The sequence below is a fragment of the Typopeltis vanoorti genome, chromosome 5 (genome assembly GCF_054136105.1).
Source record: "Typopeltis vanoorti isolate ZY-2024b chromosome 5, IOZ_Tvanoo_1.0, whole genome shotgun sequence".
NCBI classification, from domain to species: domain Eukaryota; kingdom Metazoa; phylum Arthropoda; class Arachnida; order Uropygi; family Thelyphonidae; genus Typopeltis; species Typopeltis vanoorti.
Genome location: NC_143553.1, coordinates 145,214,868 through 145,235,680, shown reverse-complemented (window position 1 = coordinate 145,235,680; position 20,813 = coordinate 145,214,868). Strand labels below are relative to the sequence as shown.

At 37.4% G+C, this 20,813-nt stretch overlaps 1 protein-coding gene across 1 annotated transcript in view; it reads left to right on the top strand.

Moving 5' to 3' along the window:
• The first annotated feature begins 4,967 nt into the window (after nucleotides 1-4,967).
• The window catches only part of LOC150106906 (esterase OVCA2), a 122,943-nt gene continuing 107,097 nt past the window's right edge, over nucleotides 4,968-20,813 (top strand). The window contains exon 1 of the mRNA XM_090393368.1: nucleotides 4,968-4,986. The gene's annotated coding sequence lies outside the window, so the exon portion shown is untranslated. The remainder of the gene's footprint in view (nucleotides 4,987-20,813) is intronic.

Here is a 20,813-nt window from a genome sequence, read left to right as displayed (position 1 = left end):
TATGGTATAGAATCAAAGGGTATCTGAAGGAAGCAATATCAGCTCAGGTATTACTCAAATTTACAAGGAATTGTCAACACCTCTAACTTGGCTATTTAACTTATGTTTGAGCTATAGTATGGTCCCTGGGAACTCACCTATTCAAGAATGGGTGGATAAGAAAATGGTACTATATGGTGGCCAGCATGGTTTTGTTAAATGTTGTTCCTGCCTTAGTAATTTATTAACTTTTTATAAAAGAGTTACAGCTGAGTTGGATAGAGGAATGCCTACACACTGATACTTCTGGATTTTGTTAAGGCTTATGACAGGATATCCCATGGAATACTGTTACGCAAATTAAAACAAATGGGGATGGATATTAAATTGGTGATATGGATAATAGAATGGCTTACGGACAATGGTGTGCCTCAAGGCTCTGTGCTTGGAGTATTATTGTTTAATTTGTACATAAATGATATAAGGAAATAACTTGAAGGGAGATATTCAGTTGTTTGCTGATGATACGAAGATGGGTAGTGCAATAATTAACCAAGATGATGTGGAGAACTTACAGGATGATTTAAATAAGATGGAAAATGGACAAAAGGTAATGGAAGTCAGTTCAATGTGGAAAAGTGTAAAGTTATGCATTTTGGGATTAAAAGGTTACAAGCTGTGTACCACATTGATGGAACAGTACTCCAAGAGATTGATGAGGGTAGGGATTTCACGATGTTAGTGGATAGGGAGTTGAAGTTCAGAGGGCACATTGCTAAGGTGTCCGAGATAGCGCATACGATTACCTGGTTACTGAAGAACACACTAACATGCAGAGATAAAGAAATTATTACTCCTCTTTATAAAGCGTTGATTCGTCCACATCAGGATTACTGTGCTCAGGTCTGGTAACCTAGATTCCTTGGAGATGAGGAAGTGGTAGAAAAGATTCTGAGGAGATTGCCAGGTTAGTGAGTGGAGTAAGGAATGCTTCCTACATTGATAGATTGAGAGTTTGTGGATTACAGAGGTTAATTGATAAGCAGAGATGAAGGGATATAATAGAAACATCTGAATGACTAAAAGGTTTTTTTATGATTGATGAAAGGGAAATATATCAGCAGTGGGATAGTTGTGGAAGAACAAGAGGTCATCCCTAAAAATTAAGTAAGAGTGTGGTTAATAAGGGTGTGAAGTCTAGTTTTTCGTTTGGGGAGTGGTGAATGAATGGGATGCGTTGCCCATCTCAACTGTGAGTACTTCGTCTGTAAATGAGTTCAAGAAGAGGTATGATAGATATTGTGCGGACACTTTGGGTCTCCAGCGATGGGTCTTCTGACTTCATGGAGATGCCGGTCGAGTGATTAGTGTATCTGCTCTCCAGGGAAAAGGCTGCGGTTCGAATCCAGCCTTCGGCATGGATGTTTGTAATTGTCTGTGAAAATACTGATGGTGTTGGTGTAGTTACGGTTGGTTGTAGTTGGTGGATTGAGTGGTGGAGGCAGAGTTGTAGAGTACGTGCCTTTCGATGAGTCTTTGGACTCCCCGGATGTGTCACGTAATAATAATAATAATAATAATAATAATAATAATAATAATAATAATAATAATAATAATACGTATCAAGGATTTAGGCTTAGCATGGCCTGTTCCGGCCTTAGAAGGCATCGTTGAATCGTTTAAGAGGACGTCCTGGTTTTCTTTTTCCTAATGGCTTGTACTTTAAGGCTTGTTTTGGTAATCTTTCTGTTTTCATTCTTTGAACGTGTTCCGTCCATTGATGTTTATACAGTATTTTGTAATTTTTTCTATTACTGGTCCTTGGTTTAATTCTTTCATAATATCTTTGTTTCTTTTGATCAAATAGAGTATATTTTGCAGTTTTTCTCATAAACTTCATTTCTGCTGTTGTTAATGTTTGTTTGTCTTTTTGTTTTATTGTCCAGATTTCGCTTCCATACATTAAGACCGGTAGGGCTAATGTATTGTATACTTTTAGCCTGGTTTGTTTTTGAACTTGGTTTGGTTTAAATATAGAGTTAATTACACCTGTTATTTTTAAATATTTTGCAATTTTTACGTTTATATCTTTTTCATTTTCATCAAACATCCTAGGTAGTTAAATGAATTCACCTGTTCTAAGATCTTGTTATCTATTACTATTTTAGTTCTTGCTGGATCTTGTCCTTTAAAGGCCATAGTTTTTTATTTTTCCGTTGATATTATCATACCATAATCTTTGGATATCTCATTTAGATTTAAAATAGTTTTCTGTAAGTTATCTTCAGAATTTGTAATAATTATTTGGTCGTCGGCAAAGAGGAGAGTGTTTAAGTTAACTGTAGGTGAAATAATAATAAGTAAATCGCTGAGTTGAATATCTCTTATTTTACTGTCAAGACTAATTCAACCTTCCTTCGTAATGTGTGTTAATGGAGATAATGTGCTCTCCATATCTCACGCCTGATTTTACATTGAACCATTTTCTTGTACTTTGAATTGCTGACTTGCAACTTAAATATCAACAGTTTATTATTATTATTATTATTATTATTATTATTATTATTATTATTAGATTCATCTCTCCACTCAGTCTCCAAAAGTTAGATGGGGCTAAAACGGCCTCGCTTACTCCCGATGTGGAAACAAAAAGTCGTTAGGTGATTTTTTTAAAAATTTTTATTATAACAATTGTGTTTAATATAGACTATTTATTAGAAGTCAATTCCACTTTTGTATACTGTGAAAGCCTTGAGTTAAGATTTAGGATTCATACTCTAGCTGTTGTACTTTGAAAATAATTTAATATGCCTTCAACTAACAACAAAATGAAATAAAATAAAAAAATAAATAATCGTGAATTTAGCTATTGACTCGAAACTTGAGTTATTATATTATTATTATTATTATTACGGGCGACTCCAGCGAGTCCTTAGACTCATCGAGGGAAGCCCTAATCATCATGTCCACACAACTATACGACATTCTCACAGTATCTATCATACCTTGCTTTGAACTCACTCACCGTCATAGCACCCACAACAGACTCTGGTAGCTTATTCCACTCATTTACCACTCTAAAAGTAAAGAACCAGGCTCTAACACCCCTGCTAACCACACTCTTGCCCAGCTTCCATAGGTGTACCCTAGTTCTCCCACCACCAGTCCTGATCTTAAAAATATCCTCTGAATTAATCCTATAGACTCCTTTAGCAATTTGAATGTCACAATCATATCTCCCCTTTTCCGCCTATCAACTAATTTCTGCGACCCACAAATCTTCAACCTGTTCTCATATGGTTCATTCCATACACCCGCTATCATCTTAGTTACTTGCCTCTGGATCCTCTCTACCTCCTCCTCCCCATCAAGAAGGAACCTAGGTGACCAAATCTGGGCACAGTAGTTGAGATGAGGTCTTATCAAGGCTCGGTACAGAGGTACAATAACTTGCTTGTCTCTGCTCGCCAAGGTATTTTTCAATAACCAAGTGAGTTGATGAGCTGATTTAGCTACTTTTGCAATGTGCCCCTAAACTTCATCTCCCTATCCACCAACACTCCCAAGTCCCTGGCCTCATCAATCTCCTGGAGTACAGTTCCACCAATGTGGTATACTGCTGCTAATCTTTTCACCCCAAAATGCATAACCTTATATTTGTCAAATTAAATTGACATCCATTCTCCTTAGCCCAGAACGCCAATCTATCCAAGTCATCCTGCAAGATTTTGACATCTTCTGCATTCACTATTGCCCTACCTAACTTTGCATCATCAGCGAACAAATGAACTATTCCTCTTAGATCCTTCCCTATATCGTTAATGAATAGATTAAACAGCAGGGGTCCAAGAACAGAACCCTGCGGCACACCACTAGTCACAGGCCGTCTTTTGGACTCTACTCCTGAATAAACTACTCTTTGGTATCTCTCCATCAACCACTCACCTATCTATCTCACTAATCCTATATCCATTCCCACATGTTGTAGTTTACGGATTAGAATTCCATGTGGTATCTTGTCAAATGCCTTTGCCAGGTGCAGCAGTATCACTGTAAACCCATCACCCTTATCCAGTTCAGCCATCACCTTGTTATAAAACTTGAGCAAATTACTGAGGCATGATCTACCCTTCACAAAGCCATGCTGTCCCCCGTACAGTATCTCATTTTCATCAAGCCATTCCTGTATCTTCCCCTTGACTACTTTCTCCAAGACCTTGACAACGACTCCTGATGTGCTGATCGGTCGGTAATTTGCAACCGTAGTCTTGGGTCCTCCTTTATGCAATGAAACTATTTTTCCCCTCTTTCCACACCTTCGGGACTAAATCAGACCCGAGGCTCAGATTAAACAACATGGTCAAGGGCACTGATAATTCCTTAGCCGCTTCACTCAAGACCCGTGCCGTATACCATCCAATCCCACAGATGTATTCACATTAAGGTTCTGTAATAGACTATTCACCTCCACTTCATTCATCACAATTCCCGTATAAACTAATGGTTCCTTCATTTTTTCAATGTCACCACCTGGATGATATACTTTTGCAAAGTGCTCGCTCACTATTCTCCACTATATCGACTGATTCAGTGACCACCTTACCATCGTCATTCCTTAAAATCATTTTGCCGTGTACAGTTTTTTTTCTTGCTTGCAGTCACACTTGAGTTGGACACACTTATTTCCAAATGTTAATTCACATACTTCCTTCGGGAATAAAATGCCCTGAGAGGTTTTGTTTCATTTATTTAAAAATTCTGTCGAATTTGACAGTTATGTTCATTTATAGGAGTGAGTTCTTGAATAATCACTTTACCAAGCGTCTGTCTATTTATTGTACCGTTGAAAAAAAAAAAAAAAAAAATTCTTGATTGTAGTAGTCATAATTTTAATTGTAGTTAAAACTACGGAAAACGTGTGTCCCGACGATGAAACACCGTTAACAAGATAATTATTCTGATTAGAATAACACATTTTATAGTTTAATATCTTTTAAAGATTCACAGGTTTAGTGCTTTAATCGTTTGTTGTACTTCCTGGGGAGGTTATAGTGAGTTTGCTACGTTTGAAAAAAAATAGCAGTTATGAAATCTTAGCCCCTTGCCCACTATATAGTAACCGGTTGTAGTTCGTAACGTTCTGTTTATTTTCCATTTTAAGTATGGGGAATACCCCGGTATTTGGGATTTCTAAGTTTTTCATAATATGTAAACATGGGAATCCTAAATAGAATTGACATTTTCAAGGAAAGTAAGCTTTTTAAATTGTTAATGCGAATAGCGTTTCTAGTTACTCGAGAATTACTAGAAGGATGTTAATGAAACGTATGTTGATTGCATGTCCATTATTTGGCGTTTGATTAGTTTTAAGCATACATTTTTTTTTATACGTTTTCGTAAACGTATAAAAATAATGCATAGTGTGGAAGCCGACTTCAACATTAACGTTGTCTAAAAGGATGATCTCTGTTACTTTATGTCCTTTATTTCTTGCCATCCAAAAGGGATGGGCAGGAATAAAGGAGAGGAGAACCTATAGTCCTCATTGAGTCATGGAATTATTCTAGCCGTATTGTCTTCACTCCCCAATCCATTTAAGACTCGGTCCATCATTGCTGTGGTTTTCCACAGCATGGATGAACTCAGTCTTAATATGCCAAATTTTCCACTTGCTTAAGTAGAAAATTCGACACATCACACTTGCAACAAAAGCTCCAACTCCATTCTCAGCTTACACCTCCAGGGAATAACAAGTGCTGTGGTTTTTCCAAGTTTCCTTAACTTACACCACCAGGGAATAACAATAAGTGCAAAACAGCCATCAATTCCAAAAGGACCAAACACAGAAACTTCACTTCTTGTACAATTGATACTTTATAAATAAAGAAACTTCTTCCTCTCTTCATGAGGCTTCAATTACAGGAAACTGTGCAACATAGTACTACTACTAATAATAATTTTGATGATATATATAATGTTGGCCGAGTGGTTAGTGTATCTGCTCTCCAGCCAGAAGGCTGTGGGTTCAAATCCCATCGTGGGCATGGATGTTCATCGTTGTCTGTGAAAATACTAGTGGTTGTGGAGGGCAATAGATGGTATTGGTGTAGATGATGCAGTTCGCTGTAGTTGGTGGAGACGAAGAGTGGTAGGTGCCCTCCCTCGACGAGTCTTTGGATTCCTTGGAGGTGTCACATAATAATAAAAAAAAGTGACTATAATTCAGTATTATTAAGCCATTAAGAAAAGCTTAAATGAAAACCCTAACAACAGTAGGGTTCACCCATTGTTGCGAAACATTAACTATCAGACTGTGAAATTCTACAACTCCGGTGGTTTGAGAACTTGACTGGCACAACAAAAGCATTCAAGAGATCCTGTCTAAAATCTGTTACAAAAATATGCATTTTACCAATCTATACCTCACCTTCTTCTAAGTAGGATACGAACCTCTGCCGAAAGATCGCTATACCAACATTATGATTTACCACTGTTATTTGGTTATTTTTGTCACTAGATTCAGTTTTTTGTTATATACTGATAGTATAGCATGTTCTAATTGTTGATTATAATGTCAATAAGCTGATGGTATACGTACAGTGAATCTCTCTGAGGAGTTTAAATCCATGAAGTAATAATAATAAGAATTTTAAAATTAATTTTAAAAAAAATTGTATCCACCATGGTGGGAAAATTGAACCTCACAAATATTCATCTTAGGAAAGTCCCACTTATGCCACTGATTTCTCATACTGTGCTGGTAGTTAACTAACACCTTCTATGTTCTTTGTTGCATTGCTACCATGTGGATCCAGTGCAGCTGTGCATTTTCAGTTAAATAACAGAAAGAAAAAAGAAAGCTTAAATTATAATACAAATAATTTTTTTAAATAACTATAAAAATGTCATCAATCTGCTTCTAATAGCTCAATTTACGTCTTCATTTTATAGAACTAAAACTGTGGATCTTCTCTTACCAGATGAAATCATTTCATTGAACCATAGCCAATAATAGCATATTATTGGCTATGGTTCAATTCAGTTTTCAGTACTGAAAACCCCCACCACCATTGTTTGAAGTCTTCACTATTTGAATCTATTGTTTGCAAAATATTGTGATTGTCCACTTAGCCACTCAGACTATGTGTGTGTGAATTAATTAAGGGTTTTATTATTTATAAATATGATCCCACTTATGACATTTATCATCATCAAATTCCTGCCATGTACCCTCAAGGGGTGTACAGGATATGATAGTACTACATGAAAAATTTACATCATTATTAACTTCCTATCTACAATTTTCCTCCAAATCAGTCTGTTACTTGACAAGAATCCAACATTATCAGATCTTATATTTCTATCATCTAAGGCACTTTATACCATATCCATCCACCTATATCTTGGTCTTCTTCTGGTTCGTTTTCCTGCCAACCTGGCAGAGAACACTTGTTTTGCTAATCTTTCCTCGCCCATTCTGTTTAAGTGACCATACCACCTGAGATTAGCTCTGCTAATGCATTCCTGAATGCTGACAATGTCAAGTTCTTTCCTAATATCCTCGTTTTTAATATGATATTACCATTGATGCTATCTGTTCATGCCTAAAATCTTTCTCAGGACTCTCATATCTGCAGTCTCTAGTCTTTGGTCAAGTGTTTTACTTCTGAGCCAGCTCTCAGATCCATAAGTTAAAACTGGTTTCAACACTGTCTTGTATACAGCTAATTTAGTGTTCCGACTAATTTCTCTCTTATTCCATATGAATTTATTCAATTGACTCCCGACTATACCAGCTTTATTGATTCTGTTGTCTATTTCCATATTTAATTTACCATCTTCAGTAAAAATCATGTCTAAGTAGCTGAAATGTTTTACTTGTTCCACAGGTTCCCCGTTCACAACACAGTTGACATTTTCAGTGATTCTACTGATTTTCATTGCCTTTGTCTTTTTATTGCTGACCTTCATGCCATATCGATTACAACAGTTATTCAATTTAGTCAGGGAATCTTGCAAACTTGTAGCAGATTTATTTAGAAGTATAACATTGTCCACATAAAGCAAAGAGCTGACATTAACATCTCCAATTCCGATATCATGTTTAATACTACTTTCCTTTAATGTGATCATATAGATAATGAATAACAGAGGGGATAATGTACATCTTTGTCTCACACCAGATTTAACAATAAACCATCTTCCTGTACATCATTAAATTCTAACTGCTGACTTACAACTCAAATAAAGACTAAGTATTGCTTGATATAATGCCCCATTGACACCATGTAACTGTAGCATATTGAATAGCTTCTCTCTCTTGGCACCTTGTCATATGCCTTTTCCAGATCTACAAAACTTAAATACAGATCTTTGTTATATTCCCATGCTTTCTCAACTATTTGTCATAAAATGAAGATCTGATCCTGATAGCCTCTATTTGGCCTGAATCCAGCTCGTTCTTCACCAAGCTTTTCTTCCACAATTCTTCTCAACCGTTTCTCAAGTATACTTGCATAGATCTTGCCAGGAACACTCAGTAGGGAAATACCTCTGTAATTCTAACATTCAGTTTTCTTTCCCTTTTTATATATGGGTACTATTAGAGCTCTACTCCAATCATCAGGAATTTGTCTCTCTGTCCAGGCTTTCTGAACTATGCAGTGCAACCACTGTAAGACTTTTATACCACCATACTTCAGCATTTCTGGTCGAATATCATCTACTCCTGCTGCCTTTCCACATTTCAAGCGTTTGATGGCTTTTTCTACTTCAATTATGAATATGTATTCCCGACTGTATGCCTGTTGAGTGTTTTTTACCACTCAACAGGCATTTTTGCTCTCACTGCTTGTTTCATTTAGCAATTTTTCGAAGTAATTACTCCATACTTCAAGGATATCTTTTTTTCTCCTGTTTTCATGTCACCTTTATCATCTCTAACTCCTTTTACAGCACTCTTTCCTTCATTTCTAAGCTTCTTCAACAACCTCCAGAATATCTTGGCACCTTCTTGATGTTTATTTTCTATGTTCTTGCCAAAGTCCTCCCATGACTTTTGTTTTGCTAGTTTTACACAGTGTTTCGCTTTCTTATTCTCTTTGTCTGTATTTTCTCTAAGAGCAAAAACTGACTTATTTGCCAGGAAATTTTGATATGCTTTCTTCTTTTCCTTCACAGCCTCTTTAACTTCCTGTGTCCACCAATGAGTTCTGATTTTTCTATCCTTGCAGACAACCTCAGCACATGCCTCTCTGGCTGAATCAATCAGGGTTTTCTTCTAGGCTTGCCACTGAATCTCCATGGTTTGGTTCCTGTTCTCAAACTCTTTCATTTTTTTTTTTCTTTTAATAATGTTTGTGTATTTTAGTCTACAGTTTACATCTGAGAGCTGATCAACTTTTATTCGCTTTAGAACTTTCTTACATATTATTCTTTTCAATATGAAATTCAATTTTGTCCTGCTCAATACTAAATAGTGATTGCTTCTAATTTCAAATCCTCTGGTATTCTGCACCAGGGAGAAAACATCACTATCAACAATAACATAGTCAATGAGACTTTTCTTATTCCTTGCCTCTTCTCTCAATGTGAATTTGTGCACATTTTTATGTTGGAACATGGTGTTAGTAATAACCAGTCCATGTCCTGAGCAGAAATCCAACAGGTATTTGCCATTATTATTAGCTTTGCTCTTTTCTCCAAATTTTCCCAGAATATTTTTGTATGTCTGACAATAATTTTCTACTCTGCTATTTAGATCCCCAACAATGACCAACTTTTCCTTTTTCATTGTGTCAGTTGCTTTTTCTAGAGCGTCAAAAAATTCCTCCACTTCTACCTTAGTAGAACCTTCTGTGGGACCATAGGTACAAATAAGTCTCATTATGACATTTATGCATTGCATAATTCAGATGGCCTGGTCAGAGGATTGAATTCCAGATAATTGGAGCAGAGCTCTCATAGTGCCCATCTATAAAAAGGGAAAGAAAACAATGCTAGAATTACAGAGGCCCTACTGAGTGTTCTTGGTAAGATTTATGCAAGTATACTTGAGTAATGATTGGTAAGAAAAATTGTGGAAAGGAAGCGTGGTGAAGAGAAAGCTGGTTTCAAGTCAAGTAGTGGTTGTCAGGATCACATTTTCACTTTAAGACAAATAGTTCATAAATCTTAGGAATATAACAAGGATTTGTATTTAAGTTTTGTTGATCAAGAAAAGACATATGACAAAGGGCCAAAGATCTGATAATATAGGAATCTTGATAGATAACAGATTAATTTGGATAAAATTGTTGATCAGAAGTTAGTAATGGTGTAACGTTTCATGTAGTACTATCATCATTATCTTGTACATCCACTGAGGGTACATATTAGTAATTTGATGATGATGATTATTATGAAATTTAGTAAGCATGTAGTACATTGATATTGTTGTAATAGGGGGATAACAGCTGAATAATTGTTAGCAACAAACTGTACTTTTAGCCTCTAATAAGCAGTTTGGTTTGTCTTATACCAAGCAATCAAAGGTATCTATTACTTTTTGCAGGCATCCAATAGTGCGATTTGAGCTAAAAACTTGTTGGTTGCAAACTGAAGATGCTGTCAACTCACCCCTCAGGAACATCATTTTAAGTTTTAGATTTTATGGAAGTTACGATTTCACAAACAAGGATGTCACCAGCAAAAAATAAGTTTTTGAACCATTGTGTTGTATGCTAATTAATGCTAGTAATGCTGCAATAAGAATTTAAACTAAGGAGGCCCAGGGCTCATCATGGGAGGGCACTCCACTCCATAGAACTCGCTGTCCACACCATTTAATTCTCCATCTAGCCATAAAGCAACTGTCCACTAATAGTATTTTTGTCTGTAAGTTGCTTGTGTTCTCTGGCCAATTTCCCTGTATGCCAGATGATAAACTCAAATTTCTGGGAGAAATACATCATATTTATTTAAGAAGTTTAAATGACAAGCCATAAAACTCATCCAGAATAGGTTTTTATGTGCATCCAAGCCTTATCTTTCACTATTTCATATGATGATACAACTGCCGTGAGCCCTTTTTTATGGGGAGGTATGGCACCATCTCAATTCCCCCCCTTATTTTATCTGGGCTCGGGACCAGCATAGCTGATGAATCAGGCCTATGGCTTAGTCTTAAGTATTCCTGACTGTAATCCGTGTGTGTTCATGGGACCAGTTTGCCTGTTCTGGGGGATGAAAAACCTGAGTTTCCAGGTGACCCCCCCACCTCCGTATGAGACCAGCTAACTCACCTTTCATCAAAAGAGACCAGGTTCCTCACATCACAGACAGGAATCAAACTCAGCTCTTTCCAACCAAAGAGCTTGGTCTATACTGACTGAGCTACACAGGCTTAGCCACTGCAGTAAACAAGCAGTAGCTTTTAAGAACTAAGCTACCAAGGCAAGGCAAGGTGGCATTGCTTTGGAAACTGCTTTTAGTGGCTCTTTTGTGAGAAAACCTCTAATGAACTAAGCAAAACAGTGGAGTTATCCCTTTACAAATAAAATGGCTCTGAGTAAGTGCAATAATTTGCCCGTTGAAGTGGTGAGCTCATATAATGTGAGTTTGAGCTATTGATAGCTTGTGTGGTTGATTTATTATTATTATTATTATTAAACAAGACCTCATGGAGTCAAAGACTCAAACTCCTTGTAGACACCACACTCTCAGGCAAGGCATTCCAATCATTCACAACTCTGCATGAAAAAAACCTGCCTCTCACTCCCCTACTCACACCCTCTTTATACAGTTTCCAGGGATGACCTCTGGTTCTCCCCTGATCTCTCACTATTCTCTGTACAACTTCTCCACCATTGATCTTATAACAACCCCTTACCAACTTGTAGGTCTCTATCATATCTCCCCTCTTCCTTCTCTCCACTAGACTCTGCAAATTACATCTTCTCAATCTTTCCTCATACTCAACATTCCAGAGGTCAGAAACTACCTTAGTCAGTCGCCTTTGGACCCTTTCCAACATCTCTTCATCCTTCTGAAAACCCGGTGACCAAATCTGGGCACAATAGTTCATGTGTGGCCTAATCAAAGCCTTATACAACGGAACAAGAATCTCCCTACGTGTACACGTCAGTGCCCTCCGCATCATTCCCAGAAGTCTTTGTGTTGTCTTCACAATTTTGGCGATGTGTCCCCTAAATTTTAGATCCTTATCCACTATCACCCCCAGATCTCTTATTTCCTCTACTTCCAACAGTATATTCTCACCAAGCATAAATTCTGCATCCCATCTTTGTTTTCCAAATTTTAAAACCTTACATTTTGCAACATTGAACTCACATCCCCATTTGCTTGCCCAATAACTCAATTTATTCAAGTCTTCTTGCAAGGCCACAACATCTTCACTATTCTTTATTGGTCGTCCCAACTTTGCATCATCTGCAAACAACTGAATATCTCCATCCAAATCTTCGCCAGTATCATTAATATACAAGTTAAATAGTAATGGCCCTGAAACAGACCCCTGAGGCACTCCACTAGTGACTTTCCTTTCCTGGATATCGCACCCCCATACACACGACTTGTTGATACCTATCAGATAGCCAGTCTCCAATCCAATGCACTAATCTAATATCCAACCCCATCTGCTCTAGTTTGACTGTCAACTTATCATGAGGTACTCTATCAAAATCTTTTGTGAAATATGCATTATATTTCATACTACTCCAAGTATATTACTGTGTATCCTTCTCCTCTGTCCAAGGAAGCAGTCACTTTATTGTAATAAGTAAGTAGATTACTAAAACATGACCTCCCTTTAGCAAATCCATGCTGTCCATCAAAGATTATACCATTGTTGTCAACCCAACTCTGGATCCCAGTTCTCGCAAGCTTCTTTAACAACTTAACCACAATACCTGACACACAGATAGGCCTGTAGTTTGATGCTTGAGTTCGATCACCTCCTTTATGAAGTGGCACAATCTTGCCCTCCTTCCACTCTTTAGGAACTTGACCAAGTGCAAGACTCGTATTAAAAAAATATGTCAAGGCAGGTGTCAACTCTCTGGCACATTCCTTCAGAATACGCGGTGATATATTATCAAGTCCCACAGCCTTATTTATATCTAGTTTACTCAACTCCCCAAACACCTCTTGCTCACTTACAGTCAGTCTCTCCTCCCCATTATCAACTGCTCTCAATCTCTCCATGAAGTCACATTCACAAGATTGAAAGATCTCTATGAACTGCTCATTAAGTATCTTCACCACACATTCTGCAACAGCTGTCTTTATACCATTTCCTCCAATCAATGTCATCCTTCCATAATCATTCATTCTTTTGCTGGCTACATATCGAAAGAACTCCCTAGGATTCTTTTTGGCTTCATTAGCTAAATGCCGTTCATACCTCTCTTTAGCTACTCTCACCAACCAAGTCACCCTCCTTGCCTGGTCTTTGTAGACCTTGCGAAATTGGTTACTTCCACTTCTCTTATGCTGCCTCCACAATGCCCTTTTTCTCTGTATCGCATGCTTAATCTCTTTATTCATCCATCTCACACCTGCCTTGTTTAACCTTCTCACCTGTGGTATACATTTAGACATTGCATCTACTAAATAGTTTTTGAAAATCCTCCAAGCTGCATCGATCTCTTTTTCATCTAACTCCTCATTCCATGCTACACCTGCAACCTGTCTCCTGAGCTCTTCATAATCACTCCCCCTTGTAGTTCCACATATACCCTTTTTTCATAGGGGTCTTGCACTGCTGGCAACCATTCATGTAAATCATCCACCAATTGGTGAATGATTTGACACCTCATTTATAATTACATTCTCTGATGAGATGACCAAATCCAAGACCCTTAATCCTCATGTGCCCTCTGTTACATACTCTCTGAGGTAGTTATCCCTCAAATACTCAAGAAACTCATTTTCTTTACTTCCAGTTGCTATCTCTTCATTCCAGTCTATATTGCCATAATTAAAATCACCCATAATGATTACCGTTTTCTTATTTGCTTGGCTTATTTGACTATACATTTCACTATCACCACCATCCACATTACCAGGTCTATAACAACATCCCACCAAGTATTTGATTCTATTCACTTCTATCTCACACCATACTGCCTCAAAACCACTGGCCCTATTTCCCTCTTGCATCTCTACCTTGTATGGACATAACTCTTTCTCTATCATCAATAGCACTCCCCCTCCCTTTTTACCCCTTCTATCCTCACGAAACACATCATACCTTTCCATCTCTATTCCTGTCAGGATGTCGTCCTCATCTAACCATGTCTCACTTATTTCGACAATCTTTGGGTGCACAGACGCAATTAGTGCAACCATTTCATCTGCCTTGTTTCTTATACTTCTAGCATTGGTATACAAACACAACAGCTCATTTCTGGATCTACAGCTAGTTCCACTGATACCACTCACTCGATGTGATCTCTCCATGCTGGACTGGGGCCATTTCCCTTTCTGCTTCTTCATTTTAGAACCCTTTGCAATTCCATCTGTTTCCTCTTGTTCCCTGGTCATCCCATTTCTTTCCTGCCTACACATGCTCTCACCTCCTCTTGGAGCATCCACCTTTCTCACGCTGTGTACCCCTGTCCTCCCTGCTCCTCTTGCACACCCATTCTCTCATTTTCTATACTCATACCACTCACTTCCCCATTCATTTCCACTTCTTCAATCTCTCCTGTCTTACTCTCCTGCTCTTCCACATCACTCCCCTCTCGATCTGATTCACTCTCTCTATTCACTTCTCTACCTTCCAGCAGCAGTTTCTCCAAGCGACTCGCACCATAACCACTCAAATGCAGTCCATCACTCCCATACAGCTCACTTTGTCCCTCAAACTCATTCCACACATTAACAAACTGTACTCCCATCTCCTCACACATTTCAGCCAGAATATCATTCATAATCCTTGCTCTCAGCCTCATTTCACCACAATCATACCCAGGCAACACACTGACTACCCTTCCTGTCACATTATTCTCTTTTATCTTTCCAAGCAGTCTCCTGACATTCATTTTGACATGCTCTTTGTTCTCTCTCAAATCATTTGTACCAATTAATACAATTAACTCTTTTGCTCGCTCCCGCCTCATATCCAATGCCTCAAGCACTCTACTCATTTTACCGCCTGGAAAACATACCTTGTGCATTTTATCCTCTAGCACACCTTTAATAATGGAGTCGCCATACAACACCACTTGCTCATCTTTCGTTAACTCTTTCATGCCATCATGATTTATTTTAATTCTCGTGGAAAGGCTTATACGTTGGTTATGCATTTTCACTATATTATTTCAGGAAATTACAACGTACTAGGATATACATTAAATAAATTTTAATATATTTCTATATTTCGGCAGTGTCACGCTGCCATTTTCAAGAACTTATGTACAAGCTACTAATGTATATCCTAGTACGTTGTAATATCCTGAAATAATATAGTGAAAATTATTTATTTTAATAGTTTTGACCTGAAATTCTCTTAATTTCATTCCGCATCCATTTCATTTCTTGTCTCATCCAATTCAATTCACCTTCCGAATCTCGCGACACATTCTCTCTATCATTAAATCTTTCTAACTTTCTAACTCTCGACCCCCTCTTCTCACTTTCCCTCTCATTCATCCTTCTTTGTTTCCGTACTTTCGGTCCAACATACATCCAACTTTCACTATTATTCTTCTCACTTTCACTCTCATTTATCTTTCTTTGTTTCCGTACTTTCGGAGTAACATGCATCCAACTTTCGCTATCATTCTTCTCACTTTTACTGTCATTCATCTTTCTTTGTTTCTCGGTCCAACTTTCGCCATCATTCATTCTTTTTTCGCTATCATTTATTCTTTCGATTTTTTTCACTTGCGATTTCTGCATCACGCCATTTCTACTTTCATTCATTCTCTCAATTTCGTTTCTTTCCTCCTCACTTTCATCCCTGTTAACATCCGTTAGGTTTTCAAATTGCTCTTTTTCTTTTTTCCTGATTTTTTAACAATTTTTCGCCTCTCTTTACTCACCATCCTTCTCTTTCAAACATGCACTCGTGACACAATCGGTACTAACACTTTCTGTCATCAATTTCATATTTGCATTCATCAGTTCCTCGTTCAGGTCACACTTCGCACACACCCTTCTTTCATCCGCACTAAACATCCACAAATCATTTATGTAATCGAAGGAATACATATAACAGACCTCACACTTAACGAAACGACTGAAATCTAAATTAAAATCATGAAATGACAATGCCGCCACCATTTTTTTTCCTCTCTGCAGGTTACTAGGTCTAATAATAACGATTTCGTAATTTAGTTTAGGCAAGAAAAATTCCCCACACTAATAATACCGGTAGCGTACAACGTTTACAGCCGCTCTTACTCAAACAATTACGCATATATACTTAATTATTCCTAGTCAAACTTATCTGAATCAGGAGCTCTTCAAATTGCGTCCGCAGCGCTTGGCTCACTATTGGCCTCCCTCAATGAGGCCTTGATTCCTGGAGGTCTCTGATGATGAAAATAATATGTATAATTTCATACATTTATATTTTGATCACTGATCTTTTCTGGCAGATTGCTATTCTAGATTTGTGTATGTTTCTTAGTGGTCTGCCTTCGCATAAACACCTCCATAAGTCAAGACTTATCATGGTTTGAGGGCATTACCATCAAACCATGCCTTAAATTTTTTTGCTGTTTCCACACTCGCCACACTTATGTAGTGTGAAGTGAGGCCATTCATCCATGACACTCCAACCCAAAAAGAAAATCTGCTCTTCACTCATTTGCTCATACTCTCATTATGTTACTTCCAGGAGTATCCTCTTATTTAAAACTACTAAGAATTGGTAAAAAATTAAATAATCTGGATTGTTAACAGAAATGAAAATTTGGTTGAAGAATACTTGAATACTCATCAGTCTGGTGGATTATTGTCATGTATGTTCACTAACACCAGAAGCTTCAGGAATAAGGAGTTTTTAGCATTGGTGAATGCAAAGGGACCAAAAATTATTGTTATTTGTGAGACCTTGTTAAGAGGAGGTATCCTTACAGAAATAGAAAATAATGGACAGACAGAATAGGATGGCCAATAAAGTATTGCTAATGATTGCACTACTCCTGTGCCATCAGAGAAAATAAATAATGTAGTACAGGCAGTGAGTTCAGGTCTGTTTGGTGTGTGAGACAGGTTAATAGGACAATAGCTACAGTTGGGTGTTACTGCAGACCAGGATCATCTGAAAGAAGACTGTGAACCATATAGTCAGATGGATTATTTCAGTTATAGGAATATAGATTGGAGAAAGGAGATGGCATGCAAAAAGAAGGAAAGAGAATTTATAGAGTAACTGCTCTAAATGTCCTTGGTTTAATCCAAGCGTAAGCAAACAAAGTTGCGTCCGAAGTATTTCAGGACTGGGGCAACTCGTGGTAAAGGTGGTATGACTTCACATCACTTGCCTTAGTATCCCATAATGCAAAGCACATCTCCTTGCAGACATATATAATGCTATGCATTATGGAAAGGATCACTACCCAGACCTGTTTCGACCTTTCTTCAGTGGTATGTTGGTAAATTTTTAACAACCCGCTCGGTTTATGTTTAACAACCAGCTTGCTTTATGAAAAATTTGATTCTTCACAGAGTTCTATTGTATCTTCAGATGTCTTTGTTTCTGCTTCTTCAAATTTTGTCCTTTTAATGTTTAAGAAGTTTCGTTCTATTTCATTTTTTCAACTAACGGCTATCCGCTTTTTCGACCGCAAAACTCTAACCCTGATTAAAATTATTTAATTATTAAAAAAAAAAGAAAAAAAACAAAATAAAAACATATATTATAGAAAATTTTCCTATATTACCTACAACTTACCTATTATCAAATGAAATCCTGAACAAAAAAATGTAACACTAATATTACTACTCGTAGTCGATCAAATGACCAGAGACTGTAGTCATCGCGACGAATTTTTGTATTTATCGAGTGCAACATCGTTGCACTTCCAAGAACTTAATGTTTCAAGTTCTTGGAAATTCGCCGAAAAATAAGGCATTATTGTTTATTGAAATACACAGTTCGGGAGTTTTGATAATGTGTTTGTGTTTTAATGAATACAGACATTGTTTAGTAAATAAAATCATTTCCAAATTCCTGTTTGTAAATTGAGTTTGTGTTTTGTGAATTCTCCTTTATGCATTTATTTTTGATAACAATAATAATAATATATGTAAGTGTTTATTATACAATTTCAAAATATTTACAAGAAAAAGTGTATACCACCATTCATCATCTATCCTTTCATAAAGAATTTTAATAACCAGCTTGCCCGACTTAAAAACATTAACAACTGGCTCGCACCAGCACGTGCGAGCCGGTCCCAACACACCACTGCCTTTCTTGGTATCTTTAATTTATAGTATAATCAAGTGGAAAAACTTCCAACAACTTTTCTCTAATCCAGAGTAATTTAATAATAAGATGTGACATCTTTTGGCAACTTGTATATGAAAATATGACTTATGCATTACGTCAACCTTAGTATCACCTCTGGGTCTGGCTCCCACTGAAGAGACCTCAATAATGGTCGAAACCAATCTGGGTAGTGACTCTTCCCATAATGCATAGCATTATACATGTCCACAAGGAGATGTGCTTTGCATCATGGAATACTAAGGCAACTAATACCAAAAGGAAACCCGAAAGACCAGCCTTAAGATGGGAAGACCCAATGATTAAGAAAATTGGAAGAAAATGGAGAAAAAGGCCCAAGACAGGAATGGCTGGACTCTTTACGACCTGCAATCATGGAGAAATCCTGACTGAAATCACAGGTCCATCAAGGTAAGGCAAGTGATGTGAAGTCATACCACCTTTACCACAAGTTGCCCCAGTCCTGAAAATACTTCAGCCGCAAACTTGGTTTGCTTACAAACTTGAATAAAGGATAAAACCAAGTATATAATTTTTTAGTATCTTTAATTTATAGTATAACCAAGTGAAAAAACTTCCAACAACTCTAAATTGTCATTGGAGGCCTAAGGTGGCTTGAAAAAGTTCTATTGTTTGGTCTGTAGAGCAGGATTTCTGGACAATGTGAAAAATAAAAAAAGATATAAAATCAATAAAATAGGGGGAGAATCCTTACTCTACCCATGATATTAATGATATTGGAAGATTTGGATGGAGATATTCAGTTGTTTGCAGATGATGCAAAGTTGGGACGAACCATAACGAGTAGTGAAGATGTTATGGCCTTACAAGAAGACTTGAATAAATTGAGTGATTGGGCACGGAAATGGGGATGTGAGTTCAATGTTGCAAAATGTAAGGTTTTAAAATTTGGAAAACAAAGATGGGATGCAGAATTTATGCTTGGTGAGAATATATTGTTGGAGGTAGAGGAAATAAGAGATCTGGGAGTGATAGTGGATAAGGATCTAAAATTTAGGGGACACATCGCCAAAATTGTGAAGACAACACAAAGGCTTCTGGGAATGATGTGGAGGACACTGACGTGTAGAAGTAGGGAGATTCTTGTTCCATTGTATAAGGCTTTGATTAGGCCATGCATGGACTATTGTGCCCAGATTTGGTAACCGGGTTTTCAAAAGGATGAAGAGATGTTGGAAAGGGTCCAAAGGCAACTTAAGGTAGTTTCTGACCTCTGGAATGTCAAGTATGGGGAAAGATTGAGAAGATGTAATTTGCAGAGTCTGGTGGACAGGAGGAAGAGCCCTTACCAACTTACCTATAAGTTGGTAAGGGGTTTTTATAGGATCAATAGTGGAGAAATTCTACAGAGAATAGTGGGAGATCAGGGGAGAACCAGAGGTCATCCCTGGAAACTGTATAAAGAGGGTGTGAGTAGGGGAGTGAGAGGCAGGTTTTTTCATGCAGAGTTGTGAATGATTGGCATGCTTTGCCTGAGAGTGTGGTGTCTGCAAGGAGTTGAGAACTATGACTGCAATACTAGTAAAAGTTTTTCATGTGGCAGTGAGTCTGAAGCCATCTGGTGTGAGGTTGAGTGTAACAAGATCAAATACATAGTGGGGTGTTGTTACAGACTTGGTGAGTCAGTTGTTAGTACTGAAGAAATTCATCACCAAATAAAGATGATTAGTGCAAAAAGAGTAATCATAATGGGAGACTTTAATTATCCAAACATTGATTTGGTAGTTGTGAAATCACACGAGAAGAATGAAACATGATTTACTGAGCTGTTGCAGGACAACTTCCTTGAGCAGCATGTGACAGAAGAGACTCATTGTCAAAGAATGTTAAGATCTGATTATAGTATAGGGTTGGTGATGGTGATCATGTGGTACTCGCTTAGGAAATGGCTAAGTTTATGAACGTTCCATTCAGAAAAGGTTACATGCTTTAACTACAAAGCAGGAAATTATGACCACCTGAGGAGTATGCTGAGTTCTACGCATTGGTATCAGCTGTTGGATGGAAAGGATATCAACAGTGCACTGGAAGTGTTTTAAAAATATTTAAATGATGCGATATCAGAATGTGCCTCAAGATTTCAAAGAATTAATAGAGCATGAGTGAAATGGATGTGTAATCTAATTAAGCAAGGGATTCATAAGGAAAAGAGACTTTGCGAGTAAAAAAAAAGCCAAAATAATTTTGTCGTTATGCTGCAAACAAAAGAAAGAAAGAATGAATATGAAAGAATAACGTTCTGAATGCAGATGGTGTGAGGATGACAGATGCAGAGGAGGTTGTTCAACTAATGAGTGCCCATTTTGCTAAAAGCTTAATGAAGAGTAGGTATTAGAGTTGTTGCACAAAC